We start from the raw sequence: 14,410 nt of genomic DNA, 5'->3' as shown, positions 1-14,410 counted from the left end.
GAAGCTAGTTTTCCATTATTTAAACATTTTATATATATAATTGCATTTTAGGTTCTGGGGTACATGTAAAGAACATGTAGGATTGTTGCATAGGTACATACATGGCAATGTGGCTTGCTGCCTCCATCCCCATCACCTGTATCTGGATATGTTTGTGAATAGCTCCAAACATTTGCTTTCTCTGTTCTTACTGCCCCTGTTGGTTAGTTCACCTGCTTATTAACCCATCTCTGCTACATTGAAGAGTGAAGGAAATTAGTAAACTTGTAATTTGTTAACAGCTTTACTGGAAATGTTTAGTAATAAAGAGTGCATGGGACTTTAAAAATACAGTAATCTACTTGCCAAACATAATTGGAAATTGTCATAATTTGGAAAGAACTTTTCCTAGGGATAGGATTCAAAAGTAGAATATCTGAGACATATCTAATAGTAATCTGTTCAAGGGATATGCCTGACTATATAACATCCAAGTCTAAAGCTGGTGAGGCTTTTGGTTATTTATGTTCAAGGTCAGTGGTTCCAACCCCTAACTGATCAGTATCACTCAGGAAGCCTGTTAAAAACCCCAACCTCTGCAGATCCTGATGCAGTAAATTTAACATCTGTAATTTTTAAATCTCTCTAGGTGATTATAACGCTTGCCCGAGTTTGAAAACCATGGATCTATCACCTATTCACAGCTTCCTCTGTGGGAAGGAGCATGTGGGACTTTTTTCTGATCTTAATTTTTCCTTCTTTTAAAATATTTTCATTGTGTTGGCCTCTTCACAATCTGGATTGATTTTGATTTTTTTTTATAAAAATAGGCAAAAATACCTCGAGCCCCATGGAACATAATGCTTGGCCCTTGATTCCATGTGAATTATATACATTTTGGGTTCTCCATGGCTAGGCTTTAAATCCCAGGAGTTTTTTTTTTTTTCCTCCTTTCATATAAGCAGTTAACAAGATCATTCATTTATTTATGCATTCATTAAGCAAACATTGATGCTCGCTTATAATTAAGCTGATAAAACAGATACTATCAGCAGCACTAGGCAAATATAAATAAATATAAAATAAGATGTATCCTGATCTCTTACAAATATATTACAGTGTGTTATAAAATGTTGTATATTATGGATGTGTACAATATAAGTAAATATATGAAGGAAATGTTTAGGTGGGTACTTTAGGAGCATGAAAGAGGAAGTAACCACTTCCTTAACAAATGAAGAAGACATAAGGAAGGATTCAGCCTTTCATCTTGATCTTAAAAGATGATCTTAAGATTTTGTCAGAAGAGGAGAGGTAGGCCATTAGAGCTTGCATGGAGGCATGAAGAAGTACAGCATATTCAGGGAACTTTAGTTCCATCATTGTGGAATACAGTGTGATGATTCCTCAAGAATCTGGAACCAGAAATACCATTTGACCCAGCAGTCTCATTACTGGGTATATACCCCAGGGATTATAAATTATTCTACTATAAAGTCACATGCACATGTATGTTTATTGCAGCATTGTTCACAATAAAGACTTGGAACCAATTCAAATGTCCTGATAGACTGGATATCGAAAATGTGGCACTTATACATCATGGATTATTATGCAGCCATGAAAAAGGATGAGTTTATGTCCTTTTCAGGGACATGCATGAAGCTGGAAACCATCATTCTCAGCAAACTAACACAAGAACAGAAACCAAACACTGCATGTTCTTACTCATAAGTGAGAGTTGAACAATAAGAACACGTGGACAAAGGGAGGGGAACATCACACACCAGGGCCTATTGGGGGGTTGGGGGCTATAGGAGGGACAGTATTAGGAGAAATACCTGATGTAGATGACAGGTTGATGGTTGCAGCAAACCACCATGGCACGTGTACCCATGTAACAAACCTGGACGTTCTGCACATGTATCCCAGAACTTAAAGTATAATTTTAAAAAAGAAGTTTAATATGGTTAGAGTATAAGGGAATATGGTAAAATTGGGATCCAAGATAAGCTGGAAATGTGTGTTGAAATCACATCAAGATCCTTCTTTGTTTGTGTGCCTTGTAATAGACTTTAAATTTTGTCTTCTTCCCAAAAAAATATTTGGGTACTCAAATAATGCCTTTTCATTTTCTTAATACGATTAAGCAGATACATCTGACATCCCAAAGGTCACATTAAAGCCAAGGGTAAGAGCTTTGTAATCAGTGTTTCTCCAGCCATTTCTTATCTTTCAGCACGTTTATTGAGCACTTGTGAACTACACACTGGATGACATAAAGGAAAAATACTAGCCTGGGCAACATAGTGAGATTTAACTTACACACACACACACACACACACACACACAATACAAAAATTAGTTAGGCATGGTGGCATGTGCTTGTAGCCCTAGCTACTTGGGAGGCTGAAATGAGAGGATCACCTGAGTCTGGGAGTGCAAGGATGCAGTGAGCCATGATTGCATCACTGCACTCCAGCCTGGGCAGCAGAGTGAGACCTTATCTAAAAAAAAAAAAAAAATCTGACTTCTTTAATGTTCAGTGTTCTCACAGAACTTTCAATCTAGTTTAGCAGATGAAATAAATACTTGAAAAGACCATAGTAAAAGATTACCACAAAGGAATTAATATTTACCGAGGAATCAATGAGTAGTATGAATTCAAAGGATGGAGAGAACTAAAGTTATTTATCTAAAAACGCTTTATGAATAGAGTAGGGGCATGACTTCAGTCTGAAGGACAGGTCAAATTGCAATAGGTAGAAAAGGAGAAAATTACTGTAAGTGGGAAAAATTGAGCAGTGGCTACAGGTATGGAAACAAGATTTAATGAAATGTGTTTGGGAGCAGCAAATTGATCACTTTTCTGGAGCTAGAGTTTCATGTAAGGGAGCACATCAGTGATTATGACAATAAATAAATATGGCTTCTAAATGAAATAAAACCTTCAAAAAACCTTGTTAGGAAATATATGGAATATTTCTGAATATACTTTTGATCCATCTTAAAGATCTCACACAAAACTCTAATTTCAGCTGAACTTTTAAAAATAAATATTTTACATATATAAAAATATTTCCTGTCATTAAGATACTCTGAAATGCCAAGCCCATTGCCAGAGATTTTCCAGCTTAAACCCATGCTTTTTAGATATGTTGTAAAGAGCTTTAGATATCATTTTGTGTTTGCTTTAAACTTTTTTCAAAGAAAAAATAGAAAAGTATATTCATTGGCCCTGTGTGCTTCTTATACATTATTGTCAGATCTTCATCTGCTAGATGCCTGCGTTTTTAGTGGAGAGGTTATCTGTCATTCCTTGTTTGCCTATAGCCAGTGAACTTCAAGAATAATTCCTTCTTGTCTTGAAACAAAAATGAAGCTATTTAGACATCAAAGATTAATATGAAAATATTTTCTGATAAACTTAGAACCATTTTTGTTTTATATCAGGTTTTCTAGGTAAATATTTCAACTTTAATTAGACTTTTCAAATGTCCATTATTTTCCTATTTTAAAAAGCAGTGCTGCATAAAAACTATTAATGGAAGCTTCAGAGAAGTAGTTACATGAAAGTAAAAACCTGAGGTAACTTGCTAATATTTTTGTATATTTTATTGCAATATTCTTGCATTTTTAAAGGTTTTTTTTTTTACAAATTTTGTGTCCTATTATTTTAACATTAATACATGTACATTTCTTTATTTTTCTAAAGTGATGCATAAGTGTATTTTTTAATGGCTAATGTTGCATTGATATAAAGTAATTTAACCATTTCTCTGTTGGATATTTGGATTGTTTCCTAATTATATGTGTCTATCATATGCTTAAACTGGAGAGAGCTGTGTTTGCACCAAAGGTAGGTTATACAATCTACTTACGCAATGTGCAAGTGGAAAATGGATGGCAGAAGGATTGTTCTTCTTTCCTTGTTTGTTTGTACCAGAACTCTTCATTGTTTACATACATTTTAGCCTTGGTACCATTTTCAGAAGCTTTATTTGTCTCACTCACTTCTTTGGTTTGGATAAGGCTTAAATATAAAATCCATCTGTGAAGCATATTGTATATTCACACTGAAGACTAAAAACCCTTTTTTAATTAAAACTTTATTCAGCACTCATGGTTCACTTTGTCCTGTTTTTATTATGAAACACTTCAGTCTTCTTCCTAAAAACACATATGTCTTGAACATTTCAAGATGTTTCTTGTTGCTCATGCAGAACTAGCTTCTTTATGCTGTCAGCTCACTGCCATATGTTCTGGCTGTTCATTTGCTTCCCTTTCTGGCATCTATGTAGGCAACATCTTGTATGTAATGTAAGTTAGTTTTATTCCCTTCTCCTTTATAAAACTTGTCAGAAGGTAAAATAACACACTGGAAACTGTGAATAATACTGTGGTAAGTTAGGGTTTTCATGATTCTAAAGGATGTAACCTTTCTTGTATTCTTAATGTTTGTAAGGCATGAAGAGAAAATGTGTCCAGTGACACCTGAATTCTTGTCAGATGTGGATAATGACAGTTAAGGTGCCATAGATATTATTTGCTAACAACACACATTATAGAAATTGCAATTCTTTGTATTGATTATTAAACCAAATGTGAAGACGTGGGAAACCTTGAGAGAAAACATGAAAATCAGACCATCTTTTTTATTTTCAGGAATGCACCATAGGCTCTCATCAGAAAGTCTCTGCAGGATTGTTTGACTCACACAAGTGGTTTTTGAGATAAGTTGTGTTATACCTCAAGTTAGGTAAAGTCAAGAGATGAACTAACTGAAAAAGTAGTAATGTTTACATAGAATCTAAACTGGAAAAGGCAATAATATCGGCATTAGAAAGTTTGCTTTGCCTTTAAATCATTATTAGTCATAATAGGTTTTACATTCTTCATAATATAATGTCCTAAAGCAATAAAACCTCCTATGTGAGCTCTAAGTTCCTAACATCTAAATTTTCAAATAGTTCTGAGTTATACTTAATTTGTTCTTTATTGGCTAGAACACTTCCTGTTTTATCACGTCTATTTTGACCTTCTGAAACATACTGAATATATATTTTCCAGGTTTATTGAGGTATAGTTGACAAACAAAAATTGTATATGTAAGGTGCACAATGTGATGTTTTGGTATGTGAATACATTTGATGATTCTTCCCATTATGAAGATCACTTACTGTGTCAGCCAGCATTAAATGCAGGACTGTTGAGGTAGAGCAGAGCCATTTATGTCTGCAATGACTGACTCCATGCTAATATGTCCCAATTTTGTTTTGTTTTTAGAATTTATATTATGTGTTCACACTTCCTGCTTTTGATGTAGAGTGGGCTTGGGGACCAGCTTACCAATTTTTTATGATCGTATAAAACAAGAATGAAAATGTTCTGTGTCAGGACCTTTTGAGTATTTATGTTATATCATCAGTTTTGACTATTATAAGAATTTTTTGTTTGTCTCCCTGCTCCATTTAGCTCAATGAACTTGCTGCATTTAAAGAGTATGTTAGTGTAAATGTTAACGATCTATCTCCCCAAATCCAATTTAACACGTAAGGATAAAATTACATTGATTTAACGTTCTAATTTTATGTACTTTTTTATATAAGAGAAACATAAAAACATTTAGACTACATTTAGATTTCTTTATATGATGATTTACTGTATCACATACCACCCACCCCTGATAGATTAAAATGCATATCTTTAACTATAGTATTATATAATTTATTATACAAAATTTATCATTGTACCAGTATAAACCTTACAGTACATTTTATTTAAGTTCAAGGTATTTTCTTCCTGAAAAGGAAACTTTTCTTCAATCACAACACAAATAAAACAGTTAAAATAGAAAGCTTTGTAAATTCTATATAGCCATTTTTAAATGGCTAACAAATTATTGTTTCAGTAACACTTGACTTCAATAAATACATACTGAATTATATCCTATAGGTTAGTACAATGGATAAGTATTTTTGTCTCTCCTTGATCTAAGACATAACAATCCACACCAAGCAGACAAGTTTAGTAGGTCACATGTCTTGCATGAGGGTGTTTGTTCATGCAAGTAACATTTATTGAGCACTTATGTACTACTAGGGACAGTGGTAGGTGCCAAGGATAGGGGATACAGATTCATCTATCCCTGCTCTTGAGGAACTTAGAGTCTTAAAAAGAAAGACACAGATAGGTGAGTTACATTTCAACATGGAAAATACTATAATAGGTATAAACAAATTCAGCCATCACCTTTAGGGGCTGAGAAAATTTTTTAAAAAAGGAGAGAAATGAGGAGTGGCGGGTAGGGGAGAGACAAAAATGCTCCATCCTATTTCAAAGAATAAGAGAAATATATGTCCTCAACTCAATGTTGTGAATACTGGAGTTGCAGTCATGAAACATTTTTGAATGCTGTTACTATCCCATCTTGAAAAAATACAAAACATCCAGGCACAGATATTGTTGGATCAAAGGGAGAATTTGATTAATTCTGCTAGAGAAAGGAATGGTCCAGGGAAGATATTACAGATGCTTGAGGTAAGCCTTAAAGGATGCATGCGATTTCAGTAGGCAGAGATGTGCAAAAGAATGATGTAGGCCAATGGAACAGCTAGAACAAAGATCAAGGAAAGCTTGGTAATCAGGATGACACTATCCTGCCACAATTAATTGTTATGCCTTACAGCACAGTAGCTGGTACAGTGTAATGTAGTAAGAACCATGGACTTGGCCAAATGAGCTTGGTTTGGGACCTGTCAGTACTATGCACCAACTGCATGAGTTGGTGGCAAGGTGCTGAATCATTCTGTGCCTCCATTTCTTTAACTGAGAAAGAGAAAATGACGCCTAACCCCAGGGCACCATGTTGCACAACTGTGGGAGGCATCAATCACATGGTACAGAGGCCCTAGCTATCTCAGGTGGGCTGGGAGGATTAAATGAGGTGATACAAATAAAGTAATTAACAGAGGGGCTGGCATATAGAAAGTGTTCAATAAACATTCACTACTGTGAATCAGGCAACTATCATTTTTTTAAAAATTGATTCATTTGAAATCCCTTTTATTTGTAAAGGTTTATGTATCTCTATCCCTGGAAAACAATCTGTGTGTTCTGGAGATTAACTTGAGTAGAATGCAAGATATATTTTGCTTAATTTACTGGCTTCAAAATTTGTGTCCAGGAAATATACAAAGACAAAAACATACCAAAGAAAAACAAAACAACAAATTAAAATCCTTAAATCATTTCGAATGAACATTTTTCTCCAATGATGGTTAATGTTATCCATGCCATTGGATGGAAGTCCCAAATAATATTTATTTTTATTAATAAAACACCCCTTCTGTGACCATCTGATGTTTCCATAGGGAAAATTTTCCAACACAATTTTATGTCCCTGAAATTTAAAGACGTTTATTTTTTCTTCCCCCTGTATATCCAGAAGCAAGGCTATTTAGAATGGGTTAGTTGATTAGAACATCTGACTCAGAAAATGAGACAGCCATGAATTTGTCTGAGGATTCAGAAACATGGATAGGAGACAAAGATTATTTCCAGGCTTCAAATGTCAGCAAACACTTCAGGGTTGCAGGAGGGAGAAAATAAAGCACATAAAGTTTAATGGCTTTTGCTATAGGGGTCTTTGGGGCAGGTTGGATGGAGTTATTTGCTGAACACATGATAGTCTTTTTGTTACTTGTCCAGCTGGATTGATTGAAGCCTGTTTCCACTCTATCTTGTAAAACAAAAAATAGCCATTAGCTACTCACCAGTATATATGGAAAATGCAGAAGGTTGTGCTTCGGTTAGGGATCTGTCTTCAGCAATCTAGTCCACATAGCGTGGGATTATAGCAAGTACTACAAATAGGCAAAGTCAAAGGAGCTTGCTTAGCCATTTAGACCCCTACCATGGACTCTTAAACTGGAGTTTTGATTGCAGGATGTTTTTTAGGGAGTGACCTTGGATCTGTACCAGTGGGAGGGAAGAATTTGTCAGAGGGGATAATTTTAGCTGCAGTGCAGTCCTGATAACAGCCTTGGTCAAATCCACAGGAAGCTCTGGAACTAAAATGACCCACTGGAATAAACTCAGGCTGAAATGGCCATGTTTTTATACTTATTATTCATTGGATGAAGGGTGGAACCTCTGGCAACGTGGATCTGCAGCTAAAGAAATCCCTGATTATGCTGACAATTGAGGGCTGCTTCCCCACAGAACTGCCAGCAGCTGAGGCAACAGGCCTTTTCTTGAATGGGAATCTGGTGACACATCACCCTGTCTTTGCCTCCCCAAGTTCTATTATAACATATATGATCCAAACCAATTTTCAGAAACATGGCTGGACAAAGAGAGGCTTCACCCTCTCACTCTCCCAGTTTCTTCCACAAAATAAAGTCTCAAGTAGCTCACTGTTCAAAAAATGACTTATACCACTGGGCATCACCACGATTCCCAACACAAAACTATAGATCTAATACTAGGCCTATGAATAGTTAGTGTTTTTCCCAAGCAGTAATTATAAGGTAGGTGTACACTCCCTAATCTCTTCATTAAGCTCTAGATTCGCAGATATAAAAACTATTTGGCGATGCCAGTGGGATATCCCATGAGTACCTTCAAGTCAATGTGCTAAAATCTGAACTCATCATTTCTTCTCACAAGACCAAACCTGCTTTCCACATCTCAATGCATTAGAATACCTACTCTTTAGATCCAAAGCCTGGGAATTATTCTTAATTCTCTCCATCCCCCCAGAGCCAGTAAGTCCTGTAGATTTAACTTCACCAATGCCTTTTAGCAGTCTTCTTCACTGCTGCTGTCCTAATTCAGGCCCTCATTCAAAGGAGGTTATCTTTTTGTAATTGTACTTTTAAAAGTTAAAATAGTATATAGTGTAGTACAGCTTATGATATTCTCTCTTCTTATTCCTACCTGCAGTTACCCATGGATGACCTTCTGTGAATGGTCTGCCTAGGTGTTTTGGTGGGTTCCTCCACAACTCTAGGTATTATGCATATAAAATACTTTTTATCCCAACTTCACAAGCCAAGACCAATCTCTACTCTGAAAGATGAAAATTTAACATTGACTACTTCTCTTCTCCCAGTGTTTAATATTTATGTTATTATTAATTTTATTAATTACACTTGTAATTTTCAGTGATAGACTTAAACCTCTATTTCTTGCTCCATCTACTTTCAACAATCTGTTGACTACTTTGTAAGAAGACAGATATTAACATGTGTATCTTTGCCCTCTCAGTCCCATCTTTTGTCAACTACGTGTTTATGTTGTCAAAGTTGTAACATTTACATTCTGTTCTCTAGCCAAATTAATCTTCCAGGCTCTTCCTACCATAATTTTTTGGTTCTACAATGAACATTTTCCTGTGTTTACTTTAGTATGATATTAATATATCAATCCTTTTTTAAACAGTGGTAAACGTACATAGCATATTTATAATTTTAACCATTTGTGAGTGTATAATTGAGTGACATTAAATTCATTCATAATGATGTATGCCGATCACTATTATCTATACCCAAACTTTTTCATCATCCTCAATGTAAACTCTGTGCCCACTCGGCAATTTCTCCCCCTTGCCCACTCTTCCTTTGCCTTCTATTCTACTTCCTTTCTCTCTGAATTTGCCTATTCTGGGGACCTCATGTAAGTGAATCATTCAATATTTGTAAAAAACTTTTATTTGAGGTGCAAGGATACATGTGCAGGTTTGTTACACGGTTAAAATGGTGTCACGGATGTTTGTTATACGGATTATTCTATCATGCGGGTACTAAGTCTAATACCTAATCGTTATTTTTTTCTGATCCTCTCCCCCTTCCCACTCTCCACTCTCAAGTAGGCCCCAGTGTCTGTTGTTCCCCTCTTTGTGTCCATGAGATCTCATCATTTAGCTTTCCTTTTCTATGGCTGAAGAATATTCTACGTGTATGTATAATATTTTGTTTATCTCTTTATATATTGATGGATTTTTCCTTTCTTTTTTCCAGTGATACTAAAACCACCTCAAAAATTGCCATTCCTTAGCAATCTCTGACTCTGTCATTTATTCTCTTTCTGTTGCTGGAATGATCTTTCTAAAGATAAGATGCTCTCTGGATATATTAGTTGCCCTTACTCTCCCTGACTCTGTCCCATTCTTGGGTATGCCATGGCACCCAACTTGCAGTGGCATCCAGTGTCCTTAGGCTCACCACTGCCTCTTCTCCAATCTCATCTCTGTTACACTCTCACATGCCAGATGCTTCAGCCACACAAGGTACCTCACTCTACCTTAAAGATGTCATGGCCTTTTACCTTCTTGTTTTGCTTTGTGCTGTTTCTTCTGTCTAGAATATAATTATTTTTTCTCTATACACAGAAACCACTACAATCCAAGTAGAGTTAAATGTCTAAATCTAAGTTAAACATCATTTTCCATGAAGCCTTCCCCAGTTCCATCAGGTACTTTGTTGCTCCTTTCTCTTTTTTTCCAAAGTATTTTGTTCCTTCCTAGAATTTCAGTGCTTAATTGTTCTGCAATAATTTGCTGACTTGCCTGCCTAGTTTATTCGACTGACCTCGGCTTAGACTACAGCTGTTTTCGTATTTATGTCATGAGCCTGGAAGCTAGTAGCATTCATGAAGAACGCTGCATAAGTGAATAGCACAATGGGGATAGGGCTGAATGTGGAGTCAGAAATTTGGGCTTAAGGACCAATTTAGCCACATCACCTCACCTCTCTGGGTTTGTTTCTTCATTTGGAATGATTTATCATCCTAGACTGGTGTTGAGAACTAAATGAGACAGTTAATGCGGGAGTCCTCTTTATAAAGTAATTGTGAGGACTTAAAAAAAATCAGTCTTATTAGTCTTCATATACTTCTCATCCCAGATAAATTTACTGTTCTATAGGGAGTTCCCAGTTTGTGAATCATTCCTTTAAGAAGGAATCATAAATAGTGGAAATGTAATTTGGGAATTCATGACTTGAGTTATTTTCATATTGTTTGGTTTGTTTGTGTAAGTGTTAGAAATTTCAGGCATGCAGAATTTATCAAGTAAAAGGAAGAACTTTTCTAATTGGCAGTGTGGTCCAGCAGTGTGTGCTCTCAGGAGGTTGTCATTGCTCCGTCTTTGGACCACCCTGCCAATTAGTAAGTTCCAATAGAGGACTAGCTAAGCTTATCTGTCAGGGAGACTGTTCAGGGAAATTCTGATCTGAACAGGGAAGAGAGCTGCACTAGCTGACTCTGAGGCTCCTTCTCATTCTGAATGTATATAATCCTAAAATTTACATACAAACTGTACTGAGATAGACCAATGTTTTTCTATTCAGGAGATAAAGGTATAAAGATTGGGTTGTTTTTTTTTTTTCCTCTTTAACTGAAGAGTTGTAGATTTTATGTAAGACCACATAAAAAGTCTGACATTTCTACTTTGTGAGTCTGGCTAAAGCTGAAATTTGATTTTGAAATATGAAAGTAAACTGTAACTACCTTAATTTAAGTCTGTAGGATTTATGTTTATATATAACCTTTAAAGTTCTCCAAAATTTTCACCCTGGAGAAAAGAAGAAATTACAACAATTTTACTTGAGGCTACAAGTCTAGAGAGACACTAGATCTAGGTTAATGGAAAACTGACACTGCTTTGCCTGGGCTTCAAGCAGTTTCTATCCCCTCTGACCAATGTGAACTCTCACACCCAAGGACATGGTCACCAGTCTCACATGTTAAATTGAGTGTTTTTGTGGTTGAAGCTCAATAACAAAAACACTTTAGAAAACATTTTGTTCATATTTTTAAGAGTGCTATTGTTTTTAAAACAGTTTTTTCACAGTTCAGAGCTGCTTCTTAATGTTGCTGTTGCTCACAGTAAACCCATTTCAATTCTCTGAAAACCACTTTGCAGTGTTTTCCTATTTGTACTGTTGCCTCTCAAGCTGACATATGACTTTCCCTGTACACCCTCCACTACCACCAACCAACCCACGCACTTCCTGCCCCAAGGAGACAAATGTGGAATCAAATCAGAAGCACACAATGTCAACATGAGAAGCTTCCTTAGATTTCATCTAATCTAATTCAAGCCTTTGCACCTCCCCTCTTTTAAGGAAGAAGCAACTGAGGAATGGCTAAGGAGCGTCAGAAAGCAAGTAATGACAAAAGTAAGATGGGACACAAATCCTTTACCCCCTCATCTAGTACTTTTACCACTGTTCCATGCACCAAGTGGACGTGGGTTGGGGCAGGGGGGCCCTGAAAGGTTCCAAAGAGGTGGTTACAGCTCTCACTGTGGTGACTGACAACTGATCCAATGGACAGGCAGTTTCCTTTTAAGTGACTTGGTGGAAGGCCTGACATCATCTTGCAATTGAATGGGGGGCTAGGAACCCTGCTGAAATATACATACATACATATATATATGTATGTGTGTGTGTGTGTATGTGTATGTGTGTGTGTATATATATGTGTGTGTATGTATATATATATATATATATATATATATGTTTGTGTGTGTGTATATATATATATATATATGTATCCAGGTGACATATGTACACATTGGCAGGTAGAGATGGAGAGATCAACCTGAGAACAAGGCCCTGCTGGAACAGGAGAGCATGGTATAGATGAGAGTTTTGGAAAAGGGCCACAGGAGCATTAGAGTCAATGAGGCTGAGAGTCCACATTAGAAACTGGAACAACGGAGACACGAATGGTAAATGCTACCCTCTGAGATTCCTCTAATACATTTAGGACATTTTGAATGTGGAGGGGGTTATTGGAACTTGGAAGCAAAAAAGGCTGCTTTGATTTTTAATTTTCAGAGGCTGTCCTGGAGCTCACATTTGGGTGTTGGCTGGCCTGTCTGAAAAGGAAATGATACTTGCCTACCTACCTCTAAGAGTGGTAGGAATTTAATGAGACCTTACCCCTGGCAGGGCTTTGTAACTCCAAAATCTGTACAGATTGTACAGATATTGTTTATTATTCTTTCTCTTGATTGTGGCTAAAAACTAAGGAATCAAGAGCCAAAATATGATGGAGTAAATCTAACATGCATTCATTCACTCCTTCATTGGACATTTATAAAAAGCTTACTAAATGTCTTAAAACAATGCAACCCCTGGATGAACACCACGCCTACTTTCAAAGAGCACCAGTCTATGGTAAAGACAAGGTGAAAATAATTATAATAGTTGCAAGAAACTTGCTCTGGTAGAAGCATAGGGGCCTGTGGAGGTTCAGAGGAAGGACACAAAACTAACTTGCGTGAGTGGAGGAGACATCATGAAAAGTTATTAGGAAATGATTCCTGAGGTGAGTAGGAGATGGGCAATAGCAGTAAAAGGTCAGGGGTAGGTGGTCCAGGCAAAGGGAGCCACATGAACAATGGCATGGGATAGGGGAAGTAGGGCTGAATGAGAGGACCTGAGAAACCACTTCAAATGGTGTGACAGATACATTAATGAAGATGTAAATGTGTATGTGACTTGTCTGCCCTCAGTAGACCTGCCCAGGGGCTTGGTGATAATATAGATCTCAAAAGGCCTTTTTTCCTCCAGCCCCTCTTGTGTCATCCTGGCTTTCATCTGGAAGGGCCTGGATAATTGTTGCTGACTCCTTGCGCGGCCTTAAGCAAGTCCCATCCCTTCTGGAAGGCTCCAGTGTCTCTTTCTGTGAAACTGGGGATCTGATTAGCTTGTCACTGAGGTCCCTTCAAGCACTGACCCTGGCCTGTGAGCTTCCTGCATTGCAGTGATTCACTGATTGCCTCTGACACTTCCCCACACTCTGGGAATGGAACCTAGGTCTCCTGACTTTCAGCTTAGGGCTCTTTTCTTTCCACCACATTGCCTGTGCTACTGCATCATAAGAGTTAATGGAGACACATCCTTGTCCTCAGAGAACTGAGTCTAGCTGAGAGGTAGGAAGGCACCAAAGCTTGAAATACCACGGTACCCCTAATGCCTGGAACAGAGCGTGCTCCATGACATTATTTATAATGTTTAGTGGCAAAATGAGAGAAATCTTTACTATAAAACCTCAAAACTGGAGATAACCTCAGAGATCTCTTTGGGCCATTCCCTCTGCCCAAAAGACTTCCCTTCAGCACCCACCTCCTGTGGCCAGCAGCAGGGCTAAGACTTGATACTAGACAGGAGAACTTCTCTTCTTGTGGGTCAGGCTTCATGGTCTAAATCCTCCAGACTGTACCTTTTTCCCACTCCACGAAGCCCACCTTCAAAGGCTGATTTCTTGTTAAAAGACTGTCTTAGTTTGGTTTCCTAGGAGCAGCACATGAGACCAGGTGCCAGTGGTTTATTTGAGAGGAGATCCCAGGAAATACCACCAAAGAAATGGGGAAATGAGACAGGGAAGGGAAGCGAGCTACGCAGTGTGTATTAATGGA

Source organism: Sapajus apella, unplaced genomic scaffold (genome assembly GCF_009761245.1).
Source record: "Sapajus apella isolate SASKATOON/1434 unplaced genomic scaffold, GSC_monkey_1.0 scaffold62, whole genome shotgun sequence".
Lineage (NCBI taxonomy): Eukaryota > Metazoa > Chordata > Mammalia > Primates > Cebidae > Sapajus > Sapajus apella.
This window is presented reverse-complemented; position numbering follows the sequence as displayed.